Here is an 18,451-nt window from a genome sequence, read left to right as displayed (position 1 = left end):
TTCTTGAAGACACACATATAGTTTAGGCAGCAATGAACCATCCAGACTAATTATAGGCATTGTAGTGTATGAATGGGTGAGTGCAGTCGTGGACTGCGCAATCGCCTCAACAATGTTTTTCCCCTTTGAATGACAGTGTTCTTTTCGCTCGCATTTCTTTTTGAAAACCTCACTGATCTGCATTGTACACGTACGATTCACTAAAACTAGCGATCTTATTTTTTGTATTCGTAAGAAAAGCTTCTATCATTTAGATTTGTCACTTCATTTTCCAACCTGTTTCTCGATACAAATTTTGTTACTTTTCTTGCCACAATTTCATGTGATCTTTTGAAGCGACTAATCCAACTTTGAGAAGCTGTAAATTCTTTAGCGCCTATCGCGTTGGCAATCTCTAACGCCCAATCACGCAAAGTTGTATCGCTGACACTAAATGACTGTTGTCTGGCATCGGTAAATAGCTCAAAAAGTCGCGCATTTATCTCCGTCGCAATTTCCAGTCGACTCTTACGTCGTCGAGCGACTTCCTTTTTCCATCTATACAATTCACGTTCAGAACGGACAAAGCGATATTTACTTTGAACAGTACTGACACGTAGGCGTTTCTTACCGCTTTCGTTCAACCAATACGTCACCGCTTTTTCTGTGACTGATAAGGTAATTGTAGTTGCTGGTGTTACTTTCGGAGATAATTGATGATGGTATGTGGCACTATCATTCGAAGAGTCTTCATGAGTGCAACTTTCGGCGGTGTCTTCGCCGTCTGTAGATTTGCTTCATTTGGCGTCTGTGGTATATCTCCATGGCAAGCAGCAAAACATTTACAGGGTTCGCCATCATCTGTGAGGGGAGATTGAATGTTCACCGTAAAGTGGCTTGCGGAGTATAGATAAACATGCACAGAACATCTTTCACATCTCTAACCAGTTTCAGGACGGTATGTTTCGAAATACGTACCAGGAATTAATAGGACGTGCATGCCACAGAAACGAATACTCGTTTCCCCTTTTCACCAAAACCATGCAGCGATATTCCCCTTTAGTGAACGCCTTCCCGAGCATGCGCACAACGCTCGCGACTCGCCATTTCCAGGGGTGGCCAGCCGTCACTGCAAGCGCCAAGCAGGAAACACAGCCATGTTCGTGATTTTTTTTTTTTTTTTAGGTGACCTCCAGTCCCTGTCAGCAGCTACAATTTTGCATACGGACCTTTTGCACAGTTAAATAACAGTGCTAAAAAAAGCAGTATATGTTTCGGCATGACAAGTCTGACCATTCCCTTGTGAGACACACAGGGTAAAACCAAGCTTTTAGTGCGGCTTTCGCAGAAGAGGCCGAATGTAAATTAATGTACGTGATCGATGTACTGTGGGAACCTTTTAATCACTCTCCTTCGGCCGCTGCCGACAAACGAGCAAGGCAAGAATCGTCGACAGCTGCTGCAGCAGAAGCTGCTGAAAGTAGTACTAGCTCTCAAAACAAAATAAAGAGGTAAGGTGGATGGGCATTTTTGTGCTGCAATAATGACGATCATTATGATGACTCTATTGTCAAGAAATATCTTGTCTATACGCCCACGTTAAGGGAGAGCTTTTTAAGTGATTGCAACGCTTTGAGATGTATTGCCATATCCGAGAGTCCTTTCTCTTGGAGGGCACACACAATTCTTAATATTTCATTTCACGTATGATATTCTGAAGGACAACATTGAAAAGGGCAAGGGATAAGCCATCTCCTTGCCTGAGCCCCGTCACAATTTCAGTCATGTGTTCCTCAGTTTTACATCCTCACCTTACCGCGTGCTTCACTATAGCCGATCTTTTCCTCTTTGATGAGATTCTGTGGCATCGCGAACTCTCGTAGGCACCAGAACGGAGTCTCGCGATGTATACAGTGATAGGGGTTCTTGAAATAATAAAAAAAAAAAAACTGCGTAGTTCTTTACCAAATTCTCTCAGTTTTCCATTGAGCTGGTGGAGAACTAAGATGTGTTCTACTGTTGGCCGACGTGGCAGAAAACCTCGCTGGTGTTGAGTAGTTACTGATGCTGCCAAGAGTTGAATTGGCAGGATGTTGTATACATTACTCAAGGCGATTCCTCCACAGTTGACATGCTGCATTTTGCCACCCTTCTTATGGATTGGAAAAATCGGAACTGCTTTACGTCGATTTCCAGTTTCTAATGAGAGCTGACCCAAATTAGCCCTCACTCACATTGCACGACATCAAAACACTAATCTTATGGCTTAAGAACCAACGTGAAGAGGAAATTCAGACCGAAATGGTCCAGGCAGGAGGCGACAGACGTGCAGAAGGACCGCACCGTCTGATACAATCAATTAAGAACAGGAGTTTTAATTAATACTATGAAAAAGCATCTTGCTGCGACCATGTAACTTGATTCTCTTTCTTCCCTGCGCGTACAGTCTTCAGTGCGATATTTTCTCCAAACGGAGAATGAATTGGCAGAGGCCTTTGTTGTGTAAGTCTGGATTTTGGCCGTCGGAGAAGCGTTCCTCCTCCAAAATTACCTTGTCGTTATTCTATAAATGCCTGCCATACAGTGGTTTGTTCAGCCTAGCAAAGAGCAAGAAATCACTGGGCGTCGTGTCACGAAAGCACTGCGGTGAGGCAAAATTAGGTGTGGCTGTGTCCTGGAGTTGGAGAGCTGCCGTGTGCCGGAAACACTCTCTCGATAACATCCGATGACGCTTCGTCTGGACAGCCTCTCGGAACACCGTCAGAGGTTTCGGCAGTATGCTCGTGTGACATTTTGTCCCTGAGGAGCAAAGTGTGCTAGCATCATAATCATACCATAACTGTCCAAAAACACTCAGCTTCTCGTTGCCGGAATGATTGTTAGGACTTGGCCTTTTGCGTGCTTTGCTCCTTTGTCTCGCGGTCACACTACTCCATCCAGCACTCGTCCCTGGCCTGACACACTTGAGACATTTCCGCTGCATTCTCAGTTCGGTAGGATTTTTGAATACACGTGAGCAGTCGCGGAACCCATCTTCAGAATATCGTGCAAGCTGTTGATTACTGATCCATTACTGACTTTCAGTGACACAGTTGTCGCCCTCGGTAGCTGAGTGGTCAGGGCGACCGACTGTCAATCCTAAGGGCCCGGGTTCGATTCCCGGCTGGGTCGGAGATTTTCTTCGCTCAGGGACTGAGTGTTGTGTTGTCCTAATCGTCATCATTTAGTCCCCATCGACGCGCAAGTCGTCGAAGTGGCGTTAAATCGAAAGACTTGCATCAGACGAGCGGTCTACCCGACGGGAGGCCCTCGTCACACGACATTATTATTAGTGACACAGTTGAGATCCGCTGTTCTACCGTCGTCATTGTATCCACTTGTCTTGCGATTCGCGGTTCTTCACAGACAGATGGTCTCTCACTTCGTTTCTCAGGCTCGTCCGACCGCACTGGAAGCGCCTGCGCCACATAACCACTGAGCATACGACGGCAGATGTTGCGGTGCCGTTGCACCAGTTCACCATGGATTGTTGCAGCTTTATTCTCCTGCAAGTGTAGACAATTCATTACCGCAGGATGCTGCACTTTATCAGTGAGCTACAACATTTTGTTTTGGCTCGTCTAGCGGCGTACTATGGAACTGTGGCGTAACGATTCCATTGTCCGATAAGAATGCAGCCATGAATCTCCAAAGAAACAAATATTGATTAGCTAGCTTTGTTTTATGAGGAAATGCATCAAACTTTGTGATTAAGCCGCGTAGTTGTGCAGCCTCTGGCAGCGACTTGCGTTCCGACGGAACCGCCGCCTCTACATGGCTAGCAGGGGAGTGCGGGACCACAGCAAAGGGTGCGGGCGGAAGCCGCCGCAGCCCGCCCTCGCCGCCGCGCCTATCGACCGCGCCACGCACTCCGCAAGTCCGGAGGCGCTGCACGCGCCACACTCCGGCACGCCGTCTTTAACCGTTCCCCTCCCCCTTTCTTCTTCCTGTACTTTCTAGCTGTCTCTTTTTGTTGTTTCATATCGGTCACAACGACTGTCGCGCGTCCGCTATTATATAAAAAAATAAAAAAAAATAAAAAAAAACCAGCACCGTGAGAAATGATAATCTAACGAGCACACACAGACACACACACACACACACACACACACACTGCAGATGGAATGTTTCTGTCAGTCTAATCTTCTGCCTGGAGACCGGCTTAACAAACATCCCCACTGGAATCTATCCCCTTCTTAGGAGACAATACATCCTTTTAAAGGTTAAATGTTTGAAAGCTAAATTTCTCACAAGGCAGGGACTCATCACATAGCCGATAAAAAAAAGAAAAATATCTTGCTGCTAAAGGCAGTGATATGTAAGTTTGTCTTTCATGCCATAAAACTACTTTTCTCCTCGGAACCCTGCAATTATCGTAGCCAGATGTCGCTGTTCGAAAACAGTAAGCGTGGTGACGCCAGAGCGTGTAGTTGTTATGGTTAATGCAAAAAAATGGTTCAAATGGCTCTATACACTATGGGACTCAGCATCTGAGGTAATCAGTCCCCTGGAGTTAGAACTACACTACTGGCCATTAAAATTGCTGCACCACGAAGATGACGTGCTACAGACGCAAAATTTAACGACAGGAATAAGATGCTGTGATACGCAAATGATTAGCTTTTCAGAGCATTCACTCAAGGTTGGCGCCGGTGGCGACACCTACAACGTGCTGACATGAGGAAAGTTTCCAACCGATTTCTCGTACATAAACAGCAGTTGACCGGCGTTGCCCGGTGAAACGTTGTTGTGATGCCTCGTGTAAGGAGGAGAAATGCGTACCATCACGTTTCCGACTTTGATAAAGGTCGGATTGTAGCCTATCGCGATTGCGGTTTATCGTATCGTGACATTGCTGCTCGCGTTGGTCGAGATCCAATGACTGTTAGAATATGGAATCGGTGGGTTCAGGAGGGTAATACGGAAAGCCGTGCTGGATCCCAACTGCCTCGTATCACTAGAAGTCGAGATGACAGGCATCTTATCCGCATGGCTGTAACGGATCGTGCAGCCACGTCTCTATCCCTGAGTCAACAGATGGGGACGTTTGCAAGACGACAACCATCTGCACAAACAGTTTTACGACGTTTGCAGCAGCATGGACTATCAGCTCGGAGACCACGGCTGAGGTTACCCTTGACGCTGCATCACAGACAGGAGCGCCTGCGATGGTGTGCTCAACGACGAACGTGTGTGCACGAATGGCAAAACGTCATATTTTCGGATGAATCTAGGTTCTGTTTACAGCATCATGATGGTCGCATCCGTGTCTGGCGACATCGCGGTGAACGCACATTGGAAGCGCGTATTCGTCATCGCCATACTGCCGCATCACCCGGCGTGATGGTATGGGGTGCCATTGGTTACACGTCTCGGTCACCTCTTGTTGGCATTGACGGCACTTTGAACAGTGGACGTTACATTTCAGATGTGATACGACCCGTAGCTCTACGCTTCATTCGATCCATGCGAAACCATACATTTCAGCAGGATAATGCACGACCGCATGTTGCAGGTCCTGTACGGTCCTTTCTGGATACAGAAAATGTTCGACTGCTGCCCTGGTTAGCACATTCTCCAGATCTCTCACCAATTGAAAACGTCTGGTCAATGGTGGGCGAGCAACTGGCTCGTCACAATACGCCAGTCACTACTCTTGATGAACTATGGTATCGTGTCGAAGCTGCCTGGGCAGCTGTACCTGTGCACGCCATCCAAGCTCTGTTTGACTCAATGCCCAGGCGTATCAAGGTTTTTATTACGGCCAGAGGTGGTTGTTCTGGGTACTGATTTCCCAGGATCTATGCACCCAAATTGCGTGAAAATGTAATCACATGTTAGTTCTAGTACGAGGGGCGTTCAGAAAGTAAGCTCCGATCGGTCGCGAAATGGAAACGACTATGAAAATCCGATAAAGCTTTGCACAGATGTGTTGGGTAGTGTCTCTAGTATAACCCCAGTTAGCATCTCGTCGCTCTTCTCATTTCTGAACTCGCAGTGAGTGCGTAAAGATGTCTAGAAAATAGTGTCTGCCGCCAAGTACGAGGGCCTGGTGAGAAATTTCGGCTGAAGCTATGCAGCTAACATTACATAACTGTCGTGCTGTTTCGTCTTCACGACAATTCTCAGCCGCATTCTGCAGGGGCAATGAAGATGCTCCTGCATCGTTTTCAAATGGAAATGTTAGATTACCCACAATACAGTCCGCAATTGTCTCCCACTGAGTTTCATCTCTGGTCACATGAACCGCTGTCTTTGAAGACAACATTTTGACACAGACAACGAGGTGTAGGCCAGCGTGGAGAATTGGCGGAAAGCACTGGCGGCTGCCTTCTATGATGAGGCTATTGAAAAGTTGGTACAACGCTATGACAAAAGTCTAAGTCAGAACGGCGACTACGTAGAGAAGTAGCTGAAAGGTGTAGCTAATTGTTACAAGTAAAACATTTCTGATGTCCACTGTGGTTTCAATTTGGCAATCAATCGGAGCTTACTTTCTGAACAGGCCTCGTATATTTGTCCAATGAATACCCGTTTAACATCTGCTTTTCTTCATGGTGTAGCAATTTTAATGGCCAGTAGTGTACTTAAACCTAACTAACCTAAGGACATCTCACACATCCATACCCGAGGCAGGATTCGAACCTGCGACCGTAGCAGGAGCGCGGTTCCGGACAGAAGCGCCTAGAACCGCTCTGTCACAGCTGCCTGCTAGTTAACGCAAAAAGTCAGCTTTGCAGGCAGATCATAATTATGATCGGACTTCGGCAAAATTATAAGCTGCAGGCTCGACTGATGTACGTTGTAATTTGGAAACGATAGCGCACTCGAGGCAAGCCGAATGCCCGGTGAACGTCACCTGCCAGCGTGTCTAGTGCCAACAGTAAAATTCGGAGTCGGTGGTGTTACGGTGTGGTCGTGTTTTTCATGGAGGAGGCTTGCACCCTTTGTTTTGCGCGGCAATATCGCAGCACAGTTCTGCATTGATGTTTTAAGCACCTTCTCGCTTCACACTGTTGAAAAGCAATTCGGGGATGCCGATTGCATCTTTCAACGCTATCGACCACCTGTTCATAATGCACGGCCTGTGGCGGAGTAGTTACACGACAGTAACATTCCTGTAATGAACTGGCCTGGACAGAGTCCTGAATTCTTTTGGATGTTTTGGAACGCTGACTTCGTGCGAGACCTCAACGACCGCCATCGACACCTCTCCTCAGTGCAGCACTCGTTGAAGAATGGGCTGCCATTCTCCAAGAAACCTTTCAGCACAGGGCGCCACGATCTTGTAAGTCATTTTCAGCTTGGTGTCGAGATATTTTTTGATCACATAGTGTATGTATCGATAGTTAAAACTTCTCTTATTTGATGCTTCTCGTGCTATGAGTGTATACTGTTTCAGTGCTATGGCACAGTGATGTTTTGTCAAAAGCGCGTCGTTTTTGACAGTTTGTCATAGTTGAATATCAAAATGACATCTTCAGTTACAGCCTTTACAAAGTTTACATCATATGACGTAAGCGCCGCTGTCATGCTGAAACCGTAGCGCAGTAGATAGCGTCGTGAACTATAAAGTGAATGGTAGCAGGTTCGCGCTAATAGCTCCAAAGCTATTTTCATCTTTAAGAAAAGAAAAGATCCTGGGATTTCCTTGTTAATTTAATAGATGTATTATCAGCAATAGCTGATGTTATTTATTGTAAATAATGTATTTGGTGCAATTCTAATTGTAGCGGCTGAAATGTTAGGCCAGTGGCCAGAAATCTTAACGTAATTGTCAGTCTGTGTCAGAAAGTAAGCTCGAGTTCCACAATGAAAGTTTTTGCGATTATGAAATTTTGTGGAAAAGATAGGTATATAGAAAATCTCTTGATTTTATGGTCCGCAGCTCGTGGTCTCGCGGTAGCGTTCTCGCTTCCCGAGCACGGGGTCCCGGGTTCGATTCCCGGCGGGGTCAGGGATTTTCACCTGCCTCGAGATGACAGGGTGTTGTTGTTGTCGTCTTCATCATCATCATTCATCCCTATTACGGTCGGAGAAAGGCAATGGCAAACCACCTCCCCTAGGACCTTGCCTAATACAGCGGTGCGGGTTTCCCGCGTCGTCCCCTATGTCAATGTTTTATGAGCTGCTTTGTGTCTTGCCGGTGAATATTGTTTTCAGTGATGGTGAATAGCTTCGAAACAAACTGCTCTTCCATTCAAATGGAAGTAGGAAATTAATCTCGATCTCGAAACCAATGTGATGAAGTAAAACCTATGTGATAAAGTATGCTACCTCCGGATGATCGTAGAGATTTGAGAGTGTGGATATTATGCGTGCATAAACTGACGCTAGAAATTATACTACAACCATATTCAGTTTAAAACCATAAATGTGATGGAAATTCAATTGAGTTAACGAATAACTTCTGCTAGTACGTATCTCAGGTCGCTGTACAGCATTATGTAGTGTTCCTCTACCCGCAGTTCGCTGTTCAAGGCGTCGACGAGTCCAGTAGTTTCTTTGGGATTTTCTCCGCCCTTCCTCGATGATCGCTGAAAGTTAACACGACGAACTTACGCACGTCCACTTTTGTAGACAAACTGTTATTAACGCGCCGCTGTGGAGCGCTGCAGGAGGAGCACGTTCCGTCAGACGCAGCAACTCGCTTCAGAGCGTGTAGCAACCACAACGGGTACCACGTAGGAAAACACGTCCCGTGTGAGGGCGGCTTAAAGTGTTTTCATTAGTTTTGCAGTTGTCTCGTTGGTTTCCTTTACTACTGTTACATTATGCAAGACAAATACCCAACAGCTCATCTCCAAAAAGGGCTCTGTTGACTTACCGAGATAACAGACTGTGACAGTTGTTGATTTGTGCATGACCTGTGTAAAATGTTTCACTATTTTGTTTGAAAGTGTACCTCAATTATCGTACGGTTGGCGACAGATGTTTCTACTCAACGACTCCGCTAAATTATTTATTTATATTTTGAACTTCGAAAAATGGCGGAGCAGCAGACGAAAAAAGGCACTGAGATAATCCATTGCATCATAGGTAGCTGTGAATGTTCGTTTTAGGAAGCTCTGTCAAAAGCGAAACGGGAGACAGTCAAAAGTGGCTGAGCAACAGAGGGATGCTGTCCATTCACTGATTAGAGAGAGAACCTGCACTCTTCCACCAGTAACTTCACAAAAGATTATGCCACCACCTTTTTAGTGTCATACGTGGCAAGCTTCAAACGTATGCGAAGCTTTACGTCAAGTCATGCAATGACAAGTCTTGTAAAGCATTTAGTAGTTGGTAACAGTGAAAACCGAACGAGATGGTTGCGATAATATGTACCCTTATTATTGCGATTTGTGTGTGTGTGTGTGTGTGTGTGTGTGTGTGTGTGTGAGAGAGAGAGAGAGAGAGAGAGAGAGAGAGAACTAGGTTCAGCAATACCTGACCCCTGAACGTATCGTGCACATATCTTAAGTAGTTAGACATATTTAACATTTTTACAATTTATCTGTTCCCTCATTAGATAATTATCCACCGTAGATAAAATTATTTTTAGTATTATTAAAACGAAAGCTAAAAAACATGTGTGTTCTTCACTATTAAACTAACTTCGTTGTTCTTTTCATTTCAGGTAACACTCATATCGCTGTTACGCCCTCGTCCTCCCAGACTATGCCGTCCTCTAGGTTTGTAGCTTTTAATTTTGAGAGGCAGTGTGCCGTTGAAGTTAGTCCCAGCTCATAAAGGGCTAATCAGCATTGGTACAAATACCTTCAATCACTTATGCAGCAACATAAAATGTTTAAACGTAAGTTGAGAATGTGTTGTACTGAAACCTACTGTACATATAAGAGTTTTTGCGTAGAAATTTGTATCTTTAGTAGTGGAAACGTTTTTAAAATTGATGTTAACTAAAAGCATGTTACTGTGTTGCACATACAATACTCATCCGTAAATAAGCAGCTTACACCCATATGCATTGCGATTCAAAGAATTGTGGACACTTTGAATCAGTCGATAGTGACGCCTTAGTCAAACGACTTCCGACTAAGACGAAATCGTGCGTCGCGTCACACCGTAAACTCGTGACAGTCACTCACAACATTCTATTTGTGTTTCTTTTTTCGTCCGAACATGTTTCGACACTTTTGTAGCACCATGAAGTGGTTACTTTTATTGTTACAGTACCTAGAAATACAAGATGTTTCATGATAACATTAATGAATGCAAATGTCATCTAAAATGTTTTCCTGTTTTCATTAATTTAAGGACAAGGTGGTCCACAAACTGTAAATATTTTTGCAAAAGCATGATTTGCACAATAGCTGTACGTTACTTCATTAATGACAACCAGCTTCGGTCAGACAACAACATCGCGAGGTACCTCCATACAATGAAAGATACAACAATTAGGCACAGACTGCAGTACAATGAGAACTACTGACGGTGGCGCTAATGAGGCAGAACACGTTTAGACGAAAAAAATAAAAAAATGTGGCAAATTCTGACCTTTGTAATTGCGTATACATACCAGAGAATGGTCTGTTGTCTGACAAAATCTATTGTTTTTATAGAGTGACGTAGATGTTACGGCTATTGTGCAAATAATTTTTTAAAATTAAGCAGGCCAACGATGGAAAAACATTTTTGCTGAAAATGCCTTATTGTTATGTTTTCAGGGTGGGAAATCCAAATATGATACTTAAAAAAACTGTATCACCCATCTTCACATTTTACAGTTGAATTTATTAAATTAAGCGATTTTTTAAAGAATTTAACAGCTTTTATATAGCTAAAATAATTTAAAAAGGAGGTGTAATGAATGTAGATGACGTTGATAGCACTGCTGAAAAACACTGGCTGGCAAAAAAGATCGATTCTATTTTTGTGTTAACAGATGGTGTTTTGTTGACTGTCAAACTAACCTCACTGTCCCGTTTTCTGTACATGCGCTCAGTACAGTGTCTCATCGTGATTGTAAAAACTCTGCTGACAGTTCTTGTTATATTTGTGGTCAATTAGTGATTAAAAACACCAAAGAAACATTACATACTTTGTGAAAAAGGTTTATCTACCACACTTTTGATCTAAACTTGATGATCAAGATAAATCTTGGGCGCCGCATAAGGTATGTTATGTGTGTGTTGAAGATCTGAGCAAATGGTCCAAAAAGGAGAAAAAAGCCTTTACATTTGCTGTTCATATGATGGGGAGGGAGCCAAGAAATCATTCCGATGATTGCTACTTTTGCAGTGTTGATATTACTGGTCATAAATCGAAAAAGAAGAAGGTAATAAGCTACGCTAACCTTCCGTCCGCCATCTGACCAGTAGGGCATAGTGTATGATTTAAATTCTATTCCAACAGAAGTATTTTCTGATGTACAATGTTGTTTAGATGAACTAGATAATGACGAATTCCATTGCAGTACAGAAACTCTAGAGCCCAAATTGTTTACTCAGACCGAGCTTAACGATTTGTTTAGGGATCTGGGCTTAACGAAAGAAAAAGCTCAGTGGCTTGTCTCTAGATTAAAAAAAAAAAGAACTTATTGGCAGTTGGAACGAGCATATATATGTATCGAAAGAGAGCAGCAATTTTCCAAGTTTTTTCAACAAGAACTTAATTTAGTGTACTGCTCAGCCGTTCCCGGTCTGATGAAAGTTTGGTATTGAATATAAAAAGGAAGACTGGAGGCTGTTTATTGATTCATCCAAAACTAGTTCAATGGCTGTTTTATTACACTGTTGGATATTCTGTACATATGAACGAAAGCTATGAAAACCTAGAAATACTGCTAAATAAAATAGGCTATTCTGCTTATGGTTGGATGATGTGTGGCGATTTAAAAGTAACATGCATGCTCCTTGGTCAGCAAGGTGGCTTTACCAAATTTCCATGTTCCTTGTGTGAATGGGACAGTAGGGCTAGGGATCAACACTGGTGCAGAAAGAACTGGCCTGTGAGGGAGTCTTCTACGCAAAAACCTTGTAGATCCAAAAAAAACGTACTCCTACCACCTCTACTAGTTAGGCCTAATGAAACAGTTTGTAAAGGCTTTCCATGAAGATGGACCATGTTTTAAGTATATCTGCCAAAAGTTTCCACACTTTTCAGAAGCTAAACTAGAAGAAGGCGTCTTTGTCCGACCTGACACGAGGAAATTGATGTTGGATGTTAACTTTGAATCCACAATGACCTTAAATGAGAAAGAAGCATGGGAATCATACAAGCAAGTCGTTACAAAGTTCTTAGGACATGAAAAAGACCCAGAATATGTTTCTATAATAGCTACAGTGTTAAAGCAGTTTAAAACTTGTGATGTTTAATTAGTCTGAAAGTTCACTTTTTGAACAGTCACCTTGATTACTTGCCGGACAACATGGGAGATCTTAGCGAGGAGCAAGGAGAGCGTTTTCACCAGGACATTAAAGTGATGGAAAAACGCTACCAAGGCCGCTGGAACACCAACACGATGGGGGACTACTGTTGGTCACTTCATCGAGAAGTTCAGCAAGCGACTCATCGTAGAAAAAACTACACAAGAAGCTTCAAAGAAAAAAAGAGGAAGCTGACAAGTGAAACCCCTACTAACACAAAACGCTGTTTTAAGTAGCTAACTGTAAATACAAACCATAGTTATGTTGTAACAAAGCGTTTCATTAATTTCCTCGTTGCCGTATAGCATAGGATTTTTATACTATATAATAAAAAGCATATTGCTCGAAAACTATGGGTGATTCAAAAAACTAAGGCTAGATTTGGATTCAGCTCATAAAAATCTATGAAGATCAGCTATCGAAGTAAAAAAAGTTTTGAAAAACGTTTTTCGTTGGCCTATGTTATCAGTTGCAGTCTTTCAGTTCATTACTAATTTGTCAGGTATTGTAGGATCTTTATTGCTGATAGTTTGTTTAGTGGTTTTTCACATCATGTACATGTTCTTTCAGTGAAGATCAAGGCGCAATAATACTGAGCGTGTTGTCATTAATAACAGCAGTTACACGTTTGTCAAACATTACATTTCAAACGCCACATTTGACACAATGTTTGTAGTCGCGCTATATGTTACATCAGCTGCAACCACGCACACAATACGGGCAATGTTCGTACGCCTCCATCTTGCGCTATTCGCTAAGTGATGAACCTATTACCAATTTCAGTCAAATAAGGACCCTGTGATAATAGCACAAATGTGCCCAAACATGTTTAGGCGAGAAAAGTAACATCAAAAGAAAGCGTGTTTTGTTATGCAGGAACCAATCCTATAAAATATTCAGCAAACACGACTGCCGTTGGAACATCAAGCAGTCAAAGCATGATTTATTTATTTAGTTAGTTACTTTTCTAAGTTTTAATTGCCATTCATTAATTTTTTACAGTAGACTAAATTTTTGTAAGTATTTGTTGCCCCAAATTTTCTAGATATTTCTATTCGGTAGGACTCAAGGCAAATTGTGTGACTGTCGTTTGTGCATTCAGGGCAGCTGTGTTCTGCTCACGGAATGATATTAACAAATGCGACAATCAGCGCTGAGTAAACGAGATGAGTTGATAAACTTAACGAGTTTCGCTCTCTGCGTCTGCTTCACTACATTTCACCGGAGTTTACTACGCAGTTGTGATAGGATGTAAAAAAAAATAACTGTAATAAACACGATCAATAAATGTAGGGCAAACCACAATTGTACGGACAGAATTTCGGCGTTGCTTCGGGACTGTTTACTGAGTATTTTGAGATAAGCGATCTGTGGCCTCCGGTGGCTCGTTACAGAATAATTTCATTTCGTTTTATTTCTAACCCTCGTCAGTTTTTGTATCTGTATTGGACTGACAACATGTGCACAATAATGTAAATATTGACAGCATGTGTTGTTCGGGAACAGACTTGTCCATTCGCCGACGGTATGTGCTGCTGTCAAAAGTAGAGCCCCCTTTACTCGGAAAAGCGCTCAGCTATTCTCATAGCGATGACAGCCACTTACTGTTACTCTCTGACGAGTCATTTTGTGCCAAAATGGAAAATATCCCTAAAGAAATTCGGAAATTTTGTTGCTGAAGTTCGGGTTGACACTGTGTATAGAGGCAGTGTTGTGCCGCTCTACATCTACATCTGTACACCGCAAGCCAGCTTGCGGTGCGTGGCGGTGGGTACATTGTGTTCCACTGTCACTCCCGTCTCTAATTTCCCATTGCAGTCGCGAATACTTCGCGGGAAGAACGATTCCCGGTAAGCCTCTGTGTGGGAGTGAATCTAATTTTATCTTCATGGTACTTTCCTGAGATGTACGCAAGAGGAAGCAATATGTTGAACCTAGGAACGTACCACTCTCGGAACTTTAACAGTAAACCACAGCGTGGTGAAGAACGCCTCACTTGCAGCGCTCCTTCTGTCTCTGGAGTTGGTTACAATCTCTGAAACTTGCTTTCTCACTAAATGAACCTGTAACAGACCGCGCCGCTCTTCTTCGAATCTTCTCTGTTTCTTCTGTCACTCCTATCTGGTGCCGATCCCTGACTCGTGAGCAGTATTCAGGTGTTGGTGGAACAAGGTTTCGTAAGCCACTTCCTTTGTTGATGAACTACATTTCTTGATGAATCTTCCACTGAATCTGTCTGGTATCTTCTTTATCAGCGATCAATTTTATGTGGTCGTTCTACTGTAAATTGCGCCGTAATGCACGCTCCTAAATATTTTATGGATGTGAAAACTTCGAGTGATTATTCTGCACTACTCCAATTTTCTAGCGTCACGACTTCCCTATATACAACAGCATTATCCGCGGAACTTCCGATGTTACCTACTAAGTCATTTAGATAGACTGCGAAAAGCAAGTATCACTTTTTCGGAACTCCATGATTGTCTCCCATTGCGACGCATAACTTCGAAACTTAGTTGGCTCTAGGGTGTGTACAACCTTCCTCTATAATGGTGTAAAGCGTGACGCCCTGTGACGTCATCCGCGGGCTTGGCGATGATTCAGACAGCGAGGTATCGATACTGCCGAAAAAAAGGCCACACCTCAGAAGTTCATGTTGAGGTGTAACGTGGGTTGACAACAAATTTCACCGCTATTGTGTCCAACGCCGCGTAGACATGTCACACTTATGAGGTCGTCAAACCCACCTCTTACCCACATTTCACCCCTTCTTTTGGCGCCTCTGCTTTGGAGGTCAGAACCGCGACACCCAATGTGGAAGTCTTGCAGGTTTCTTATGGTTGTCCGAGGAAAAAAGCATTTCAGGTACACCGTCGGTAAGAATCGACACGAATAAGCCTCAAGAATTGGCATAAAGGGCGTCAATGACACCACCACTTTTCTTGGGGCGTTGGTTCGCAGGTATCTCGCGGTCGAAAACGGCAGTTCTCAGAGCAGTCAGAAAAAGGATAATGCTCTCGACCACCTTCGACACGACTGATTCAACTCTACACCAAGGATATAGTAGGGCTGCAACCCCAGTAAACATGATCTGACCCCTTTGGAGTGTAGTGCGACCGCAGTTTTTGCTCTGGCATACGGGATGGAACACCACCCAAGGGGTGTGGAAGAGGTTGCCTGCCATCAGGCGTTAGAGCAGCTGCAAGGCATAACTCATGTGACAGGTGAATGGGTGTCGAGGTCTCTGATAAGTACATTTGTAACGTGCCACAAAGGTGCACGGGTGGCACAGACCGTGTTACCAAACCAGGGAGGTTTCTTAGAGGGACCAGAGGAACCCTTGCCGTTTTATTGCTTTATTCACGTCCGTACCAATGTTGCATCATCTGTGGACAAGCCACAGGAAAACGTGGAACAGGAGGGTTGAAAAAGCATTAACATTCTTTGCTGCTTCGTATCACGTTCATATTTCATCGAATGGTTTTTAACGGTTCCTACTCGTTCCACCGTGTCTACCAGAGCAAAGGCGCTAGATCACGTTGAACGGTTGGAATCCTCTGGAGGAGGAGGAGGAGTGCCAGCGGTGTCGAACTTGAACGCAGTCCTGTTGCTCATTGCACTGCGAACCGTCGTTCTTGACTGCGAAATATGTCGGAACCAACGCCCCAAGGGAAGTCGTGATTCCGTTGACGCCCTTTATGCCACCTCCTGAGGGCTCTTCGTGTCGGTTCCGAGCGGCGGTGTGTCTCACATGTTTTGCTTGGCCGTCCATAACAAAACTGCCTGATTTCGACGCTGGGCAACGGGGTTCTGACCTCCATCGCAGAGGCGTGAAAAAGAGTGGAATTTGGGTAAGAAGGGAGTTTGACTGACTTCTCATAGCGTGACATGTCTTGGGCAGAATTTTGGTGAAATTTGGTGCCAGTTTGACATCAGTGACCTACCTTGTGTCTCCCGTGTGTCTCGCCTGTGTCAGTACTTCGCTGTCTGAAGCGTCGCCGAGCCGGAAGGTGACGTCACAAGGCGGCACGATTTTGAACTGTTACTGAGGAAGGTAGCAGGCACATTCCAGCCAAACTTCAAATGCATGCGTTGCAACGTGAGACAAGTGCAAGGTTTCGAAAAATGTTGCTTTTTTTGCACAGTGTACATTGTGAAAAATAATGGTCTCGTAACAGTCCCCTGCAGCACGCCTGATGCCTTTTCTATATTTTCTGAAACTCTTGAGTCAAATCACACAGTTGGCGTAGCATTTCGTACGCGAACACGGCATCTACCTGGGCGCCTTTATCTACTTATTCCTGGATCTTGTGGACCAACAGACCAGGCTGGGTTTCACACGTTCGCTGTTTCTGGAACCCATGTTAGCTCTTACAACGAAGATTTTCGGCCTCGAGAAATGTCTTAATTCGAGAGCAGAAAACATATTCCAAAATTCTACAACTGATGGACATCAGTAAGCTTATAGTTTTGTGCGTCTGTTCGACGACCCTTCTTGAAAACTAGAATGACCCGCGATTTTTTTCAGTCGTCATGGACAGGCGATCTTCCACAGACCTACGGTACCCTGTTGCTAGAAGAGGGGCAAGTTCTTTCGCATAATCTATGTAGTCTCGAAGAGATATCCCAGCAGTGGCCTTCAGCGATTTGGTTCAAATGGCTCTAAGCACTATGGGACTGAACATCTGAGGTCATCAGTTCCCTAGACTTAGAAGTACTTAAACCTAACTAACCTAAGGACAGCACACACGTCCATGCCCGAGACAGGATTCGAACTTGCGACGGTAGGAGCAGCGCGGTTCCTGACAGAAGCACCTAGAACCGCTCGGCCACAATGGCCGGCTTCAGCGATTTCAGTTTCTTTTCTATTTCGATATCAACCATTTTGTCATTCGTGCAACCATTTGAAAGAAGTACTACATTGCGATCTTCCTCTGTGAAAAAGTTTTGGAAAAAGGCGTTTAGTATTTCGGCCTTTTCTGTGCCGTCGTCCGTTTCAGCGCCAGTATGGCGACAGGGTATTTCGGTAGATGGCTTCGATCCGTTTACTGATCTAACATAAAATCAAAACTTCTTAAGTTTTTCCGTCGAGTTCTGTGTATTCTGTGTCGTGTTTTGGTTCGTAGACTCGTACTAGACTAAAGGTTGCTAGACGAAAGTTGTTGCAATCTGATCCTGATGTCGGCGATTTCGATTTTTGTTAATCACACAGTAACAAGGTGAACTGAGTTCATCTGCGCCATTAGGACACATACTACGTTGGGACAGTGAAGCAGCTCTTGAGCAGCAGTATTTTGTGACCGCTACAACATATAGCCATCTACGTCCACGTTAATATTCGATAAGCCACCATTTAATAGATACCGGCAGATATTAGTTGCAAATGACGTTTGTCTTCCTTCAGATAGAGCCCAGTTGCGCTGTGGTTAGCACGCTAGACTTGCATTCGGGAGGACGACGATTCAAATCCCCGTCCGGCTATCCTGATTAAGATTTTCCGTGATTTCCGTAAATCGCTTAAAGTAAGTGCCATGATGATTTTTTCGAAAGGGCACAGCCGCGTTCCTCCTCCGTCCTTCTCTAGTCCGAGCCGGTGTTCCGACTCTAATAACCTCGTTGTCGACCGGTCGTTAAACGCTAATCTCCTCCTCTTCCTTCAGATCAGTACTGGTGCACGAAACAGAAAAATAAATCCTTTATTGTACTGCACGTGTCCTGATTTATCTCGTTTGATACGTGTCGACATAGTGAGCGCACATGGAGGGGCAAATCTCGTGCCTTTAAAATTAGTCCTTTCCATAGCGTTTCTCTTGTTTTGTCATCAAATGGAATCCGTTGATTTTCTGTGTGATGCAAACATATCTGTCGAAACCATCATTTCGTGTTTGAACTTGTAAGCGCCTCGAGCGGAATAATATATTTTTTACGTGAAAAGGAAGTTCATAGTTTACGACCGTGGCCTATACCACATACACTACCTCAACATTCAGCACAAGTCCCTACTTCCGCCGTCGCATTGTCGCTGCAGATATAATGAAACGATTCTGCACGACATGTAGTTCGGT

Source organism: Schistocerca serialis, chromosome 1, assembly GCF_023864345.2.
Source record: "Schistocerca serialis cubense isolate TAMUIC-IGC-003099 chromosome 1, iqSchSeri2.2, whole genome shotgun sequence".
NCBI lineage: Eukaryota > Metazoa > Arthropoda > Insecta > Orthoptera > Acrididae > Schistocerca > Schistocerca serialis.
This window is presented reverse-complemented; position numbering follows the sequence as displayed.